A 19,560-nucleotide genomic window follows, 5' to 3' on the forward strand; every position below is an offset into this window, starting at 1 on the left:
GTATTGCACCTATTATTGAATAAATTGAATTAGCTGGCCACCCTATAAAAATTATAATATATCCTCCAATAGTTATAAAAATAATCATTAATAAAATAGAATAATTTAAAAAATAAATATTAGTAATGTAAGGGAATACTAATCACATTATCATTATTATAATAAACCTAATCATAGGGCATAAATAAAAAAGATTATAATTAGATTTATATACATAAAATAATTCTTTATTAAGTAATTTAATAGCATCACTAAAAGGTTGTAATAATCCAAAAAACCCTACTTTATTAGGATCTTTCCGAATTTGAACGTATCTTAAAATTTTCCGTTCCAATAAAGTTAAAAAAGCTACCCCAACTAATATAATTAATAATAAAATTAACAATCTTAATATAAAAAATAAATTAATACAATTGTCGCTCGTATATTGAAAACAAAGTGATAAATATAAGGCCAACTTATCGAGCTGAATATTCGAGATGTTCAGTCAACTACCATTTATTACATGTATAAATTATAAAACTACAGTCATTATATTAAAACTAACGCAAATTACAATCATTCTATAAACGTTTCGACCGCACGCGGTCTTCTTCAGTATAATTATTGAAATATAAATTCTTACAATTCACATAATATCGAAATTTAATTATAGTTATTCAGAATCAAGAGTTTTTGAGCAATTAACGCGTGTTTCAATCCGTCCTGTCCAACAATGTTCGCCTCGATATGATCCCTGATTTTGTTCAGATCTCGGATAGTTTCATCGTTAATATGCGAGAAATTAACCCGTTCCGTAGGCGCTGCGATTAATAAAAAATTACCGATCAACGTATGTCCAAATTATAATATGTATCCCCTACAATTGGTAGTATGCTTACCTATCATCGTTCTTCTTGACAATTTTGCTACTTATTAACAGTTATTAAGGATGACACATAACAAACCAACAATACAGAAAGACAGCTCATTTTAAACTCTACTTGATCGGAGAGCGTGCGTGTTTATATATGATCTAATATCTATGTTTTACTCGTTAATGTCCTATTTGTCCTATTATTATTTCTTGTTCGCTAATATATCCAAAATATCAAAATACGACTCGCTAAGTAACTCAGTATCTTTGTTTAAATTTAGTCCATTTTTTTGTTCCTTGATATGTAGCATCTCAGAAATGAGTCTTTTATAATAATTATTTTCGTTGTCCATGATCTTAACATTGTCCCAATTAAAAGTATGATGTTCATTTATTATGTGTTCAGAAATTACTGAATGTTTCGTTGAGTCCAATCTAATATTATTTTTATGTTCTTTCATTCGCGTCTGCAATTGCCTCTTTGTTTGGCCTACATAAGATGCATTACAATTATTGCAACTGATCTTATAAACCACATTCGAATTGCATGGATGTTTAGTTTTATCTTTCTGCGCTTTAATAATATTATCCAGTTTGTTGAGACATCTATACCCTACCATACAATTTTTATTTTTTACCGAGGAAACAATCATTTCTGAGATCCCATCTATATACGTCTGAGAACCATCTATATAATTTGGACATACGTTGATCGGTAATTTTTTATTAATCGCAGCGCCTACGGAACGGGTTAATTTCTCGCATATTAACGATGAAACTATCCGAGATCTGAACAAAATCAGGGATCATATCGGGGCGAACATTGTTGGACAGGACGGATTGAAACACGCGTTAATTGCTCAAAAACTCTTGATTCTGAATAACTATAATTAAATTTCGATATTATGTGAATTGTAAGAATTTATATTTCAATAATTATACTGAAGAAGACCGCGTGCGGTCGAAACGTTTATAGAATGATTGTAATTTGCGTTAGTTTTAATATAATGACTGTAGTTTTATAATTTATACATGTAATAAATGGTAGTTGACTGAACATCTCGAATATTCAGCTCGATAAGTTGGCCTTATATTAATCTTAATATATTTAACACTGTTTATAAATATAATCTTAAATTTAAAGACAAATTATTACTTGTATAACTCTTTCCATCATACATTATTTAAATTTTAAATTTAATACACTTAAATTCTGCCAAAGTAATTCTTATTTTTTTTCAATTTAATCAATTAAATTTATTCATTTAAAAAAATATAACTTCAAAAAAGTCCTTTCGTACAAAATTTTTAAAATTTTATTATAGATAGAAACCGATCTGGCTTACACCGATCTGAACTCAAATCATGTAAAATTTTATTAGTCGAACAGACTAAAATATTAAAATTCTTCATTTAATTTTTATTTTAATTCAACATCGAGGTCGCAATCATTTTTATTAATAAGATTTTTTTTTAATATTACGCTGTTATTCTTAAAGTATTGTAATTAATTTTTATAATAACTATGTTATCAAAAAAAATTTTTTTTTTAATTTAATAATTAATCTTTTATATAAAATTTTATTAATTAATGTTAAAATATCTTAGAAATTAAAGTTTATTTTATTTAATTATTCTCCCAATATAAAATATAAATATTAAAATAAAATTTACTTCCTTAAATAAATGTAAAACTTATATTAAATTTAATAGGGTCTTCTCGTCCCATAACTTCTTTAAGAATTTTAACTTAAAATTTAAATTTTAAAACTACTATTTGAAACAGCTTTAATTTTATCAATCCCTTCATTCCAGTTTTCATTTAAAAAACAATTGATTATGCTACCTTTGCACAGTCAATATACTGCGGCTATTTAATAAATTACTGAGCAGAAATAATTTTAAATTATCATCAAAAAACCATGTTTTTGTTAAACAGGTGAATTAAAATTTTAATTTAATAAAATAAATTTGCCTAATTCTTTAATTCATTCATTACTTTATTTGTCCTCTTAGGGATTAAAGACGCTTTTAAGGAGCGTACCCGAACCTTACATACTTCTTACAATTTTAACTTACTACTCTTAAATCTACTCTTACATCTAATTTACAATTACCTTAATTCTAACTTAATCTACTTATCTATCTAACTAAATTAAGAGAAAGAAAAAGTCGTCCCTAACTATTTCCTCGTTTCGCCTCGGCTTCCAGTTCCCCATACATTCTCCAACACTTCATTCATACCTCCACTCATTCTCCTCCTCATACCTTCTTCCTCTATTTCCTCTCCTTCCCTTCTTCCTTTTTCCTTCTTACCCTTCAGTTCTCCCCTCCTCTCTCCTTTTCTTTAATTCCCTCATCCATCCTTCCCCTTTTCCTTCCTCTTTCAGTATTTCCTCATTTTTTCCCACCAATTTCCCTTACTCCCTTCTCCACCACATCCTCCTATTACATGTTCCCATGTTTCATCTTCCATTCCACATAGCCTACATCTCATTTTCCCCTTTTCTTCCCAGTATCTCGCCCCTCTTATTTCATTGTTCATTCTGAACCACTGTCCTTCTCCATCTACTTTCCCCCCAACCCTTTCTCAGATATTCCGGTAATCTCTCCTTCTTCCATTCTCCATACTATCTATTATATCTTGATTCTCTTATCCTCTCCCATCTTTCCTCCTGCATTTCTCTGTCTTTCTGCTCCCATCCCTCGTATACTTCCTCTCCCCTTCCTCTCTTTTCCTCCATCTCCTTCCCTTCTTTTCCTCTTTCTTCAAGGAATTTTGCCCTCTCTTCCTCCCAAACCGTTCTCTCCTTTCTTTCTCTTACCCTCTTTTTCATATCCTCATAGCATTTTCTCGCTAAACTTTCTCCCATTCCTTCCTCCAATTTCTTCTTGTACCCTACTGCTCTCCTCCCTGCCCTTATCCTAAATTTATCCTTCCCTATCTCCTCTCTTACCATGTACCCCGGCGTACACCAATCCATCCTAACGTCCATCTAATCCATCTTTCCTGCATTGCCTCTACTTCTCTTCTCTCCTTCCACCTCCATATTTCTGCCCCATATTCCAACACCGTTCCCACCAACCTTTCCATTAGCCATAATTTTTTTATTCAATCTTCTGCAAATCTTCTTTTCCCCATTCCCCACACCTGTCTTATCACCACTTCTGCTTTCCTTACTCTGTCCTTTACCTGTGCCTTCTGTCCCCCATTTCTTTGCAACTTATATCCTAAATAAGTGAATTCCTTTACTTTCTCAGTACCTCCTCTACATCCGCTATCAACAGATTAAATAAATGTGGGCTCATTGGGCAACCTTGCCTCACTCCCCTTGCCGTCCAAAAGCTTTCTCTCTTCTCCTTCCCCATTCTTACTTTGCTCCTCGTTTCTCTGTACATCTCCTCTATCTTACTTCTTAGTCCTTTTCTTACTCCCCTATTTCTTATTGCCTCCATTAACACCTCCCTGTCCATCGAATCAAACGCCGCCTTTAGATCTATAAAGGCCGCCACTACTTTACCTATACCATAAATATTGTTTATCACCCCCATTCCCTTTCTAAAACCTGTTTGACTCTCCGGTATCATATTCTCCTTCTCCATTTCCTCCTTTAACCTTTCCGTTAGTATTCCCACGTATATCTTATATAACGTTGGCATCAATGTCATTTCTTTGTAATTTTCCACCCTATCCCCCGTTCCCTTTTTTAACAGTGGCACAATTATCCCTTTTTTCCATCTCTCCGGCCATCTTTCCCCTCTCCACACTTTGTTGCACATTTCCCATACCCATTCTTCTATCCTCTCTTCTCCATATTTCCATACCTTACTCGGTATTTCATCTTTTTCCGCTGCTTTTTCTTTTTTCATTTTTCCCAATATCCTCTTTACTTTCCCTCTGCTTATCTCTTGTTCCTTATCCCTCTCCCTTTTTTCTTTTCCTCTTCTTACAACTTTAATCTCTACCCCTCCCAATAAGTCCATGAAGTATTCCTTCCATTCATTCGCCTTTTTCTCCTCATTCACCCTTTTCCTCTTTTTTCTTTCCCTGTTTGTTTCGGAATCGTTTCTGCGATTATTGCTTGCCTCGACTTTCATATTGTTTGCGCGCGCGAGTACACAGCTCATCGGTGAAAAACATTACAAAGCCTGTCATTATCCGCGCTCTTATTTTCGTTAATTCTCCCACTTTTCTCGGAGACCGGCAGGTTCGAGCGATCCGACGCCCGTTTCCAAGATGAGTCAGCGTTCTGCCGTCTAAGCAATAACAAGCCAGTTGAATTATATTGAAATCCATCGCTCTGTATTTTTCGTAAAGCGCGTCAACCGATTCCTGCACAAGTTGTATATCTCCGCGCTACTGCGTTTAATCCGATCCCATTGAGAGAAGGACAAACGAAAAACTGCGATCAGGCGCTGAGAAACGACACCATAGTAAACCGTCCAGCGACAAAAAATAAAAGGAGTATCCGACAACCAACAAAGCCTTCGTTACTACACTTACTCATTCCTTGCCCACCGATCATTCAGCAAACGATATAAGCCGATTATCAACCTAAACACTGTTTATGATTTTTCTTACCTCTCCTTCCGTTTTTGCCTCTATCGCCTCCTTGTACCATCTTATCCTCTCCTCCTCGCTTTTTCCTTTACACATTAGCTTGTATTCCGCCCTTGCTTTTCTGTATCCTTCTCCTCCTCCTCTTCTTTTCCTTCATTTCTTTAACTTTTTCCTCACCTCTTTCCTCTTTCTTTCACATTCCTCGTCCCACCACCCTTTTTTTCCCTTCCCCACTCTCTTTTTCTCCTTCTCTCAATTCCTCTTCTATCCTTCCTATTTTTTCCTCTAGCTCCTCTTCTATTCCCTCTTTCCATCCTTCTACCCATTCTATTTTCTCTCTTATTCTTTCTCCTCCCTTCTCCGTCTATCTTCCCCTTTTTCTTATTCTTTTTCCCTTCTTTCTCTTCTCCTTTTTATTACCTCCTTTTCTTTCTAACATCACGCTCAATGAGTGAAGGTCCAATTTTATGTTATCTCCCACCTTTATCCTCTTTATCTGTTTTTTTTTTACTCTATTCTCTCCCACCACGTAATCGATCACCGACTCCCCTCTTCTTCCTGTATATGTATACTCCCGCTTCCTAAAATGCCCCACCCCACCTCTTTTAGCTCTTTTATCAGCTTCTTCCCCTTTTCATTAACTTTCTTGTTCTTCGATTTTCTTTCATCTTCCTTTTCTCCTTTTATCACTCTTTCCCTTCTTCCTGTTCTTGCGTTAAAATCTCTTCCTAAAATCGTCCATTTATTTTCTTTTTTCTCTTCCATCCACTCCTTCATTTCCTCCATTTTCCTCTCCATATCCCCGTTAATGTATATACCTATTACCCTCCAATTCTCTCTTCTCACTTCTATATCCGCTATCATTATTCCCTCCCCCTTTTCTCCCATTCCTGTTACCTTGATCTTCCCCCTCTCCTCCTTAATCCCCATAATCATTCCCCCCATCGGTCTTTCTTTCTTCATTCTCTTCTTTGCTGCTTGCTTTTTCCATTCTTTCGGTAACTTCTTTTTAATCGCCTCCCACCCTCTTTCTTCTATCCATGTTTCCATCATTACCATCACCTTCCAATCTTCTATTTCTTTCCAGAATTTTTTTTCTTTACTTTTCAGCCCTGCCCCACATTCCAGAAATCTATTTTCCATTCTTCTCTTATTCCTTTACTTTTTTCCTTTTTCTTCTCTTTCTTCCTCATTCCTGTCTCCATCTCCCCTCTTCCTTTTTCTCTTCTTTTTTTTCCATCCCTCTCTCCTCCTCCTTTTTTCCTTTCTTTTCTCATCCCCTCTTCTAACTCTTTTTTCCTTCCGTTCCTATCTTCACTCTCCCTTCTTCCACTTCCATTTTTTCTATTTCTTCTCTAAATTCTCCTTTCCAGTTTTTAAATACACCTTCTTCCTCTTCCCATCTCTACCAAATGTCGTTGATTTTAATCCTCCCATAGCTTGTTCATATCTTGTTCCCTTTCTTCTTTTCTTCCTCCACAATCTCCATTAATTTCCGTTTCATCTTTCTTTCTTCCCATGTTAAGTCGTTCTCTATTCTCACCCTCTTTTCTCTTAATACTTTCTTCCTTTCCATTACCTGCCTCTTTCGTTCTCTGCTGCCTAATTTTACTACCGCCATTTCTCCTTCCTCTCTCTCCTTTCCTTTTAACTTTCTTATCCATTCAATCTCCGTTTTTGCTCTTATCTTTTTCATTATTTTCTCGTCTCTTTCCTTTATATCTTCCTTCCCTCCTTTTATTCTTCTTATACTTTGTTGTTTCTTCTTTCTTCTCTCTTCTTCTATTCTAATTTCTTTCCTATGTCTTTCATTATCCTCATTATTGTCTCATTTATCCCTTTACTCCCTCCTTCACCCCCCTCTCTTTCTCTTTCTTCCTTTCTTCCTCTTTCCTCCATTCTTGCTTCCAAATCTATCAATCTTTTTCCAGGCTCTCTATCTTTTTTCTCATCTCTTTTCTTTCTTCTCTCCATTCTTCTTCTTTTTTCCAAATTTCTATCTTCAATTTTTTCATTTCCTCACCTACCTTCTCTATTATTATCTCTCCCATCTCATCCATCATTTTCTTTAACTCCTCCTTTTTTATCCCCCCTACTTCTCCATGCAGCCTTTCTGTCTTTTTACTCCTCCTTAACCTTCTTTCTTCTCCTTCTTTATCCTCCTCTCCTCCTCCCCTTCTTTTTCTTTTCAAAAGCTCTTCTATACATCTCATACTACTCCTCCTCTTTTTCGCTAACTCATCTATTTTCCTCGGCCTCCCTACTTTCTTTTTCATTTCTTCCTCATTTCCCCTTTTCCCCCTTCCTCTATCATCCTATCTCTATTAATCTCTTTACTTATATTATTTTCTTCTCTATTCATTTTTATCTTATCACTCTCTCTTCTTTGCCTCTCCTACTCTATGCTCTATACTCTAACTCGCTAGTGAATTCCCCAGTGAATTCCCTGTCTTTCTGTTCCGCCTACACCCTACACTTATTCCCTTTCTTCTACATGTCACTTTCCGCCTACCTTTCTCACTTTTTACTACTCTCTATTTTCCCAACCCTTTACCCTTTTCCTCTCCTATCTTTCTCTATTAATCCTCCCCTTTTTCCTGCACCCTCTCACCCACTACTTCAAATTTTCCTCGCCCTTTTTCTCACTCTTTCCTCACAAATACCTGTCACACTTTCACACACCTGTCACTCACACTCTTCCAGAACCGGAAGCCAATAAACATTTAAATTATATGTTGATTAAAAAAAAAATATATGACATTTTCTATCTCATTTACTAATTTATCATATTTATCTAATTAATTTATTTTTTAATCAATATGTAATTTAAATAATTATTAAATTTAATAAACATTTAAATTATATATTGATTAAAAAATAAATTACATGAAAAATAAATTAATTAGATAAATATAATAAATTAGTAAATGAGGTAGGAAATGTAATTTATGGACGGCAAGGGGAGTGAGGCAAGATTGCCCAATGAGCCCACATTTATTTAATCTGTTGGTAGCGGATGTAGAAGAGGTACTGAGAAAGTAAAGGAATTCACTTATTTAGGATATAAGTTGCAAAGAAATGGGGGACAGAAGGCACAGGTAAAGGACAGAGTAAGGAAAGCAGAAGTGGTGATAAGACAGGTGTGGGGAATGGGGAAAAGAAGATTTGCAGAAGATTGAATAAAAAAAACTATATATGGAACTTTGGGATCTCAAATTGAGATACAGTTCCGAATAATTAATTTTTCGTTCTTTGGCTCTATTGTCCGACTTAGAAAACATCATATTTATATTATTTATATTGAGAGCCGATAAAAATATTTATTTCTGAGTTTCTTCGAGTTAACATTTATTTCAGTTGATGCAGCATGTTTTAGCTGGACAGCATTTGGAAAATTTAACAGGGATACGAAAATGACTTCATAATTTTATTGTTTTTAAATCAATATCTTTTTTTGCAACATAATCTGAAATTTGCCAGAAAGATAACAAAAGTTATAGAAAATAAGAGAAAATATTTTGAAAATTGATTTGTAATGCATATATATATGAATAAAAGATAATTAGAAAAAAAACTAAAACTTTTGCAAATACATCTAATATGTGAAATTACGATAAACTGAAGAATTTAATATATATATATATATATATATATATATATATATATATAATATATGTATATATATATATATATATATATATATATATATTGATATATATTTATACCATTTAATTTCTATTTTTTTAACCTTTATACTTTTTCAAAATATTACGAAAAATAAAAAATAGATTTACATAAAAAAAAATTAAAATAGCTTCTACATTTAAAAAAAAAAAACAAAACTGAATTTTTGAAACTTTTTCAGTTACAAAAAAACTTTTTAAGTTACAAAATAAAAAAAAGTTATGTAATAATTTTTTCCAAATCAAACAATTTTTTATGCAAAATATAATTTAAAAGTTATTCAAGTATACAAGTTAAACACTGCATTATATACTTAACACAATTTATTTTATAAATTATTATTAATTAAATATTATATTTTTCGAAAAATTAATTAAACGGAACTGTATCTCAATTTGAGATCCCAAAGTTCCACATATAAATTAATTTCGAAACTTACATATGGAGAAATAAGCGAGAAAAATATAGGTCCGAAAAGTCGCTGAAGCGGGAAACGAACCCGCGTCTTTCACTTTCCGGGCGACTGCTCTTACCAACTAAGCTATTCAGACCCTTTCGATCCCATATTTTTCATTTGCCTTTTAAGTAGATGTTAGTAAATACCGCCGTGATTAGCCCAGGCGTGAATAAACTCAGAAATAAATATTTTTATCGGCTCTCAATATAAAGAATATAAGTATGCTGCCTTCTAAGCCGGGCAATAGAGCCAAGGAAACGAAACGAAAAATTAATTAAACGGAACTGTATCTCAATTTGAGATCCCAAAGTTCCACATATAAATTAATTTCGAAACTTACATATGGAGAAATAAGCGAGAAAAATATAGGTCCGAAAAGTCGCTGAAGCGGGAAGCGGCAATATTCCACGCGAACAATATTGCCCGGCCTAGAAGGCAGCATACTTATATTCTTTATATTGAGAGCCGATAAAAATATTTATTTCTGAGATTATATTTTTCGTTTTTTTTCTCCTTCTTTTTCCTCTTATTTTTAGTTTATTTTTTGTCTTCTTAGACTTTAAGTAAAACGCTCTTCTTTCTCTCCGCTTTATTTCTCTTCTCTTTTTATCTACCACTGTAATCTTATTCACAGTAGGCTTATTTGCACATATTTTCTTTAACTATATAAATAAAACATTTATATATATATATATATATATATATTGGTAGCGCATTTGCCGTTCGCGGCAGACACTCCGAAGAGAAAGTGACGTTATTATAGTAGGACGAGGGACAGTGAGCTGGATGATAAATCACACGCGTGATTAACGAAACGATAACTCTTTAATTTATATTTCGCACTTTTCACAATCGCTTGCGTCTATCCCGAAGTCGTACGACAGAAGAAGGAAGCGAATTCCTTCTCTCCGCGATTCACTGATCGGGGGGTGAAGGGGGGGGGGGCGTCGGCACGAAAACTGCCGAATCGCGAACGCGAGACGATACCTTACGCGCTGTGTACAGAGGTCCTCTAGGAGATCCTTAAGGACACGTATACAATGCGTTCGCGGCAATATTCCACGCGAACAATATAAAATACATATTAATTATATAATAATAAGTATAATATATTTATGAGTTATTAAACAATATTTACCTAATATTATTTTCCTTTTTTTTCCTTCGTCCTTTTTCTTTTTTTCTTCTTTTCCTAAAATTCTTTTTTCTCTTTTCCTTTTCCTATAGGCCTCCTTTTCTCTTTCTCTCTTTTTTCTTCTTCTTTATCAATCTCTATCACTCTGTTTTTTCTATTAATTTATACATTTATTTATTTTTATAAATTTGCTATATACACATATACACACACAATCATATTCCTAAATCATGGTTATAAATAAAATGTTTTACAAACTAAGAATTTTAGTTTTTATAAGATGCTATATAAAATAATAAAAAAAAATAAATAAATAAATAATAAATAATAATAAATAAAAAAACAATGAAGAATATAAAATAAGGAATAGAATTATATAAATATACAAAGCAATAAAAAAATATATACAACACACACACACACACATACACACACATTATAGTATATAATAATATACATATTTTTCTCTGTATATTTTCTTCTTTCACTCTTCTTTGTTCTCTTTTTAATTTTTTCTTTAAACTTTTACACAAAATTATTGCATATACTATCATCAGTCTGACAGTTTGACAGTCGCATAACACAAGTGAAACATAGGCACAACCTATATTGTGTAGGTTTCAACTTCGTCATTCCATCAATTGGATTAGGACGTTTAAATATGGGATATATAAAAGAAAATTAAAATTAACACAAATAAATGACTCTTTATTAATAATCAGTCTTGTTCATCAGTCAATTAAAAGATTTTTTTTCTTACATCTATTATCACCATTAATATTTACGTATCATTAATCAACGTTTAAGTATATATTATCAAAACATAAATTATTATTTTTATAAAACATAAATTATATTATATGTAAGTTTTTATATTAAATTGTTACATTTTGAGAACATTTTGTTATATTTTGAAAAATTAAAAAAACGAAATAGATTTCTCTACTAATTAACAGCATAAGTAAAGTAAAAAAATAAAAAAATGTAGATTTTTTTAACAATGTTTTCTCTTTTGTAGATTAAATTTTTTCTTACATCCTTTATCACCGTTATATGTAAATACCATTAATCAACGTTTACAGAATAAATCCCTCTACTATTCAAGAGCATGGGTAGCAAGATTTTTTTAACTATTCTTTAACTATTTCTTCTCTTTCGTAGATTAGAATATCATTCTTATCAGGCCATTTCCATCTATTTTGTATACCCATACCACCCATTGCCATTGTTTTTATTTTAAACTTTGGTCCTTCTTCAATATCGAGTACTAGCCCTAGAAATTTCTCACCCTCATAGAGAATTACTACATAATCACCTTTGGTTATTTCTGTAGTATTCACATCAGTCATATTTTTGGCATTTTCATCTTTATTCCCATCTGATTTTTTCTTACCCTTAGCTTTCGATTTCGATAGTTTTTCATCCTTTTCATTTTTTAGTCTTATGTGATATCCCATAAACTCATCAGCAACAGCTACTGATGGAGTTATTTTACGTTTAACTTTTCCAGATTTAGTTGTTAAAACTGGGGTGTCTGGCCAAAAAAGCGCATTTTTGAACGGAGATGGAAATATTTTTTTTTGAGTAATCAGTGTTTGTTTATAAAAATTTTCAAAGTTGTCATTTTCATCTCGTTGCTCTCTTAGGTTGGAGATCGGTGAATCATCCAATTGTCCGAAAATCTGTACATTATCTGCACAGCTTGTTTTTGGTGTCGAAATCATAACTGAACCATTTGCATTTACGTCCAAGTCGATTACATCGTTTGCAGTGAAATTCTCATTAAGTTCAAGAGCGGAAAAATTTATATTTGCCTCAAGTGTTATATTATGATCTTCTTGATTTTCCGAAAGACTCATAGTTTGCAGTGATGAGTCCGGTATGTTTTTTTTAATTTTTAACCATAAATTAAAAAGACCCTCATCTTTCGGTTGGCCATTCCATTAAGTCTTTTCACATCTCTTGAACTTTTGTAATCTTTCGACTCATATCATACTTTCAATGAATGACAGATTTAAGTGAATATCTTCTTCATTTTTTTCTCTTGGCTCTAATTCTTCACTTTCTGTTTTTTTCTGAATCATCGGCTGTAGTTTTTAATAGTTTTTCAAAAGGCACTGCATTTACATCAAATGAATATAATCCACAGATCTTAAAGCCATTGCGTATTGTTTCTGGTTTAGCTGCTCTTTGCAAACATTTGTTAACTAAACCTGAAAAATCCTCTCTTTTCAGGCGTTCACCGTTATTATTGATTCGCCATTCATAAATTATTTTTTTCCACTCGTTCTTAAGGGGGTGAAACAGAGATACATCCATAGGCTGCAGAAGATGCGTTGCATTTGGTATCAAGCCGATTAAAATAATGCCCTTTTCTCTGCAAAATGTACTTAGATGCAAAGAAAAATGGGATGAGTGCCCATCAAGGAACATGACAACAGGAAATTCAACGTTATTTTGTTGCAAATATGGATAAAAAATATTTGTTATGTATTCATAAAATGCCTCGCATGTCATCCAACCTGAGTCGGTTCTCCTTATTCCCCAATTTTTAGGCATTTTTGCAACAATATTCTGTGGCATGCGTTTGTATGGGAACAGAGTTAATGTGGTATTAAACATCCAGTAGCTGATGCTCCAATAAGAACTGTCAGGCATTTCTTTTCATCATTAGTTGTTCTATTATAAATCTGCTTAGGTCCTTTTTTAGCAAGAATAAATTTATTTTTTGGACAAAGGTAAAAAGCTGTTTTATCGCAATTAAAAATACGACTCGGGTCAGTTAAAACTTGGTTGAGATCATATTCTTCAAAAAAGTTCTTGATTTTTGCCAATTTCGAACTCCTTCTTCATTTATGTTTGCTCTAGCCGTCGACAAATTTTGAGGTACTCTTTTGGATATGTTTTTGTGACAATTTAAAAAACTTTCATACCATCGACGCCCTGGAATTCCATCCATGAAACAATTGTTTCGTCCATTCTCTGCCATGTATTTGGAAACACTGTATAAGAGTTGATCTTTTGTTACTGGAAATCCTTGCTTTCCCAGTTCGATTATCCAATTAGTAAAAACTTTTTCCTCATCTTGTGTCAATATAGTAGGAGCTCCGACTGATCGTTGATGTCGTCCAAATTTTTTATCTTGAAGCGTAGTTCTGGGAATGCCAAATGCTTTCGAAGCGCTACGTACGGATATCCCTTCGCTAATTTGCTGTAAAGCTAGTTTTATGTTTTGCTCGTTGTAATTTATATTTTGTTTAGGTTTTTTTTTTTATTTGAGATTTCTTCCGTTTCTCCATCTTCAAAACTTCTATAAAAATGAGATACAGGTATAAATAAAAAAATAAACGTAGCAATTAAGTTAATTAAATTTATTGTAGTAAAATCAGTTTAATTATTTGTTATTTTAATTAACATAAAAAATGTATGGCATAATAGTTGAGTTTATTTAACACTGTCAGTATCTACACTGACAGAAAAATTACTTAATATAAAAAAATATTTATTTTAGGGGTACTAATCACACATTTATTTGTATTAAAAATTTAAAGAATATAAATATGCTGTTTTCTAAGTCGGACAATAGAGCCAAAGAAACGAAAAATCAATTATTCGGAACTGTATCTCAATTTGAGATCCCAAAGTTCCATATATAAATTAATCTCGAAACTTACATATGGAGAAATAGGCGCGAAAAATATAGGTCCGAAAAGTCGCTGAAGCGGGAATCGAACCCGCGTCTTTCACTTTCCGGGCGACTGCTCTTACCAACTAAGCTATTCAGACCCTTTCGATCCTATATTTTTCATTTGCCTTTTTAGTAGATGTTAGTAAATACCGCCGTGATTAGCCCAAGGCGTGAATAAACTCAGAAATAAATATTTTTATCGGCTCTCAATATAAAGAATATAAATATGCTGTTTTCTAAGTCGGACAATGGAGCCAAAGAAACGAAAAATTAATTACTCGGGACTGTATCTCAATTTGAGATCCCAAAGTTGCATATATAAATTAATCTCGAAACTTATATATGGAGAAATAGGCGCGAAAAACCTTTTCGGATCTATATTTTTCGCGCCTATTTCTCCATATGTAAGTTTCGAGATTAATTTATATATGGAACTTTGGCGCGCACCGGTAAACGATTGAATAATTTGTTGGTGAGATTAAAAATCCTATTATATAATGACTCTACCTGTCTATGCAAATCAAAGATTTCAATTTTCATCGCACTTGTTTTGAATTTGTACAACATGTTCTCTAGTCTTTTGATCGATCTGTGATGATAAACATTAAATTTTATGTGGCAAAATCTTTCCAAATGTGTGGGAAAGATACCGTTATTTTTACAAGTTCTTAAAAATCGCAATTTTTCTCTCGCTCTTATTAACAAGTAGTTCGCATTGATCCATTGTTTCAAATAATCTGCGGTTATTATTCCAAAAACTCTATGAATAAAATTAAAATTAAAATAATAATCAATCCGTTTAATGTTAAATTGACGCATTGTAAGGCCAGCGTATATTAAAAATAAATAGATACAAAGTTTCGCTCGTATATTGAAAAACAAAAAGTGATAAATGCAAGGCCAACTATCGAGCAATTATTCAAGCTGTTCAATCAAATAACATTTATTTTATATATAAATTATTAACATTAATTAATGAAAGGCTCGTATAAATTAACAAAATTTTAAAAAAGGTAAATATGTAGGCCAACTAAACGAGCAATTAAATAAGATCTAAAGATTTATTAATAATTAAATAATTAAATTCTCATTCCGTTAGAGAAACAATATACAGCGTAAACGTTTCGAATGCACTACAGTCTTTTTCAATACGTAAAAATCAAATATTAAAATACAAAGGTAAATATTAAAATACAAAGTTGATTAAACATTAAATTACAAAGTTAAACGGTTCTTCGCTGATGACCAATAGATGAGTAAGCCGATTGGTCTGAGATTAGAAAAAGAGGATAATCGGTGTATAAGTTTTTTAGACATAATGATCAAAGTAATAGATAACAAAATTTATTTAGATTGGTATCACAAAAAGACATTCTCAGATAGATTACTCTCATTTTTTTCAAATCATCCGACTTGTCATAAAATAGGAACAATTTATAGCTTGGTAGATAGAGCTATATTGCTATCACATTCTCAATTTCACAAAAAAAATATAGAGAAAGCTATTAATATTTTGCTATCCAATGGTTATCCTCTTGACTTAATTTTCATAGAAATAAAACGCAGATTGAACAATCTTTCAACGAAGAAATTTAACAAGTTTAACAACAACAATATAATAGATACTAATAACACAAATACAAACATTAAATATATTGTCATACCATATATAGAATCAATTTCTGATAAACTCGCTTCAGCAATAAGAAAACCTGACGTAGTGGTAGGATATCGTTGCATTAAAAAATTGAATGACTTCATAAGGGTTCAAAAGGACAGGAATGATTGTCCCACGAACTCTAATGTTATTTATAGATTAAATTGCAATGATTGTGACGCCACATATGTCGGACAGACAAAAAGACAGTTAGGAACGAGACTTAAAGAACATAAAAATAATATTAAATTAGACTCTATTAAACATTCGGTTGTCACGGAACATTTTAAATGAACAGCATACATTTGACTGGGATAACACTAAGATTATGGATCATGAAAAGAATTACCATAAAAGGCTAATATCTGAAATGATCCACATTAAAGAACAGAAAAATGGAATTAATTTAAACAGAGACACCGAATTGCTAGACAGTAGCTATTTTGACATACTTAAAAAATTAGCTGAATCATAGTTTAGAAAAAACATTGGTAATAAATAAATACATCACACTCTCTACCTCGACATTTGTTATTTAAACTTCGAAACACACACTTGAAATGTCGAGAAGAAGAACTTGTTAAAACAATAATGTAAGTTGAAAGATTTTTTAATTTTAATTTTATTTGACATAAATTAAATTCGCGTAAAATATCCACAGCATGATGAAATGTCGCAAAATTTCAATCTCAGACCAATCGGCTTACTCATCTATTGGTCATCAGCAAAGAATCGTTTAACTTTGTATTTTAATGTTTAACCAACTTTGTATTTTAATATTTAACTTTGTATTTTAATATTTGATTTTTACGTATTGAAAAAGACTGTAGTGCAGTCGAAACGTTTACGCTTTATATTGTTTCTCTAACGAAATGAGAATTTAATTATTTAATTATTAATAAATCTTTAGATCTTATTTAATTGCTCGTTTAGTTGGCCTACAATATTTACCTTTTTTTAAATTTTATAAATTATTAAGTTACAATCATTGAATAATAAAATTAACGCAAAAATACAGTTATTCTAAAATAAACGTTTCAACCGCACGCGGTCTTCTTCAGTATATTATTAAAATATAAAATCATTAAAAAATTCATATAATGTCAAAAATTAATTTTAGTTCTTCAGAGTCAAGAGTTTATGAGCAGTTAACGCGTGTTTCAATCCATCATGTGTAGGAAAAATGTCAAACCAATGTTCGCCTCGATATGATCTTTGATTTTAATTAGATCTCGAAAAGTTTCGTCGTTAATAAGCGAGAAATTAAAATGTTCCGATACATAAGTCAATTTCTATTTTATATTAAAAAATTTTTAAATTCAGTTTATAATATTTGAAAAAACTTGGAAATGATGGACACGATCATTGCCGGACTGATAGCCTTTCGCCGATTAACGATGAGCGGTTGGTTTGGAGTAATATCTAAGTGCCACTCCGAGTTCTCAATAATAATTTCTAAAATAATATTGATTAGCCGGATGAATTATTTTAATTCAAATTTTTGCATCTAATTGGGACTGTTCGTGTTGAACTATTTTTAATAATTTAAATTTATTGTTAACGTATTTCGCCTTTTAATTTTGACATAATTATTTAATTTATTTTGACATTGTATTGCGACTTTTTATTAGAATTTTTATTTATATTTATTTATTTATTATAATGTTTATTGCGCACTGAAGAAGACTGAGTACAGTTCGAAACATTTGTAATTGGTTTTTTTAAATTAAAGTTTTTCCAAGATTTATAATAATTTTTTATTTACTAGTTACACATGGCCTCGTAAAATTTAATAAGTTATCATTGGAATTGATATTTGACGAAGTTGTGCAGATATTGTTCGACAAAGTTGTGCATCAGCCTCACGAGAGAACACTGAAAGCAGTATACGTAAAAATATATTAAGCTCATATGGGATCTTTCACTTTATCCAATCCCCTTTGGTTATCGCAATACATATTAACGACGCTAAATATTAATAATATTTATAGTCTAGTTACATAAATAATATTTCTATACTAAACGTTTTGTAATATTGGCATAATATTATTATAATATTATTTATTCTATGTAGTTGTTTCAATAATGATATTGTTAAAAAGAATGTAAAAATAAAAATGATGTTTACACCATGTACAACGTATAAAACCAATTCTATCACCAATATTGCACTGTGGTATATTCTTTTTCTTTAAAATAACATTTATTGAATTATCAAACCCGCGTTTTCAAGCCGCGTTGATAGACTATTCTCTTATATGCCAAATGCATTTAAATACATTTTGAAATTTCGGAAAAGAAAGTTGATTATGTATTATCTTTGTAGTTTTATTATATTATTACGTGCATGTAAATTTATGTCATAATTAATTAAAATAACATTATCAGAAAAACATCGAACAAAATTTGTCCAAATTCTAAAATCGAAAACATCTAAAGGTTCGACAACACTAGCTTTTTGTATTAAAATATTTACATTTAATATTAAGAGCCGATAAAAATATTTCTTATTTAAAATATTTACTTCTTTGTCTGCCAGTATAAATTCTTTTAATTGTTCCGGACAGTGTCCTAACCATGAATCAAGCAGCAATAAATTTTTTTCTCCTTCGTATTTTGTCTTTATTTTATTCCTCAAGAACTAATTTCCGCAACATAATTTTATTATATATAAGGTTGAATTTGGCATAACACATAAGCATTAAAATATATATAATTCAAAATATTTCAAAATATAAAAAATATTGAGAGATATTTTGAAAAATTTTATCATTTTTTAAAATTCAAGCATACCTTTGTAAAGTACATTTAAAGCTATAAGACTTTTATTTGAACATTGAAATCTATTATATTTTTATTTGTTTCAAAAATATTCGCTTCGGAATGTAAAAACTAATTTTTTAAAGGATATGGTTGCACCTCTAAACTCATTTTTTAGGACTAACAAATAATGGTTTTGTTATTAGGATCTATTATACTAAAATTATGACGAGTTTCGAATTTTTTTAAATTTTAACTTGCCGAACGCATGTGCACAGATATCTTTAATCACAAGTAATATTTAATTATTTTCACCAAAAAGCTTATATTTTCAATTTTAATCATATATAATAAAATTATATTTGTTTTCTTATTTCAAGAATAGTATATTTAACTAATGAGGGCTATAAGAGCTATTAAACATAACAAAGTTGTCAGTTGATATTAAAAAACTTTATTTGAACGGAACGAGAAATAAATAAGAAGTGATCATTTATTCGCATTTAAACGAAATAATAAATACATAAGAAATACACATTAAAGCGAACGTTTGGGCTGACATTTCGAGCCTTCCTCAGCGCAATACAAATATTATATAAATTGAAATGTAATATTGAACATTAAAGACGGCAATTAACGATGTCAAGATAATAAAAAGTCAGTTTTTTGTCTCGTTACATATGTTTCTAAACAAGTCATCGCGTGTGACAAGTGCAATTTGTTGATACATACTGAGATCGAGCGACCGTACCGTGTAATCAC

At 31.3% G+C, this 19,560-nt stretch overlaps 1 pseudogene; it reads right to left on the reverse strand.

Moving 5' to 3' along the window:
* Window positions 1–12,751: 12,751 nt before the first annotated feature.
* LOC146724995 (uncharacterized) lies at window positions 12,752–13,992 on the reverse strand (annotated as a pseudogene).
* Window positions 13,993–19,560: the final 5,568 nt, after the last annotated feature.

Source organism: Nylanderia fulva, unplaced genomic scaffold, assembly GCF_048542155.1.
Source record: "Nylanderia fulva isolate GAGA-0341 unplaced genomic scaffold, ASM4854215v1 Scaffold109, whole genome shotgun sequence".
NCBI lineage: Eukaryota > Metazoa > Arthropoda > Insecta > Hymenoptera > Formicidae > Nylanderia > Nylanderia fulva.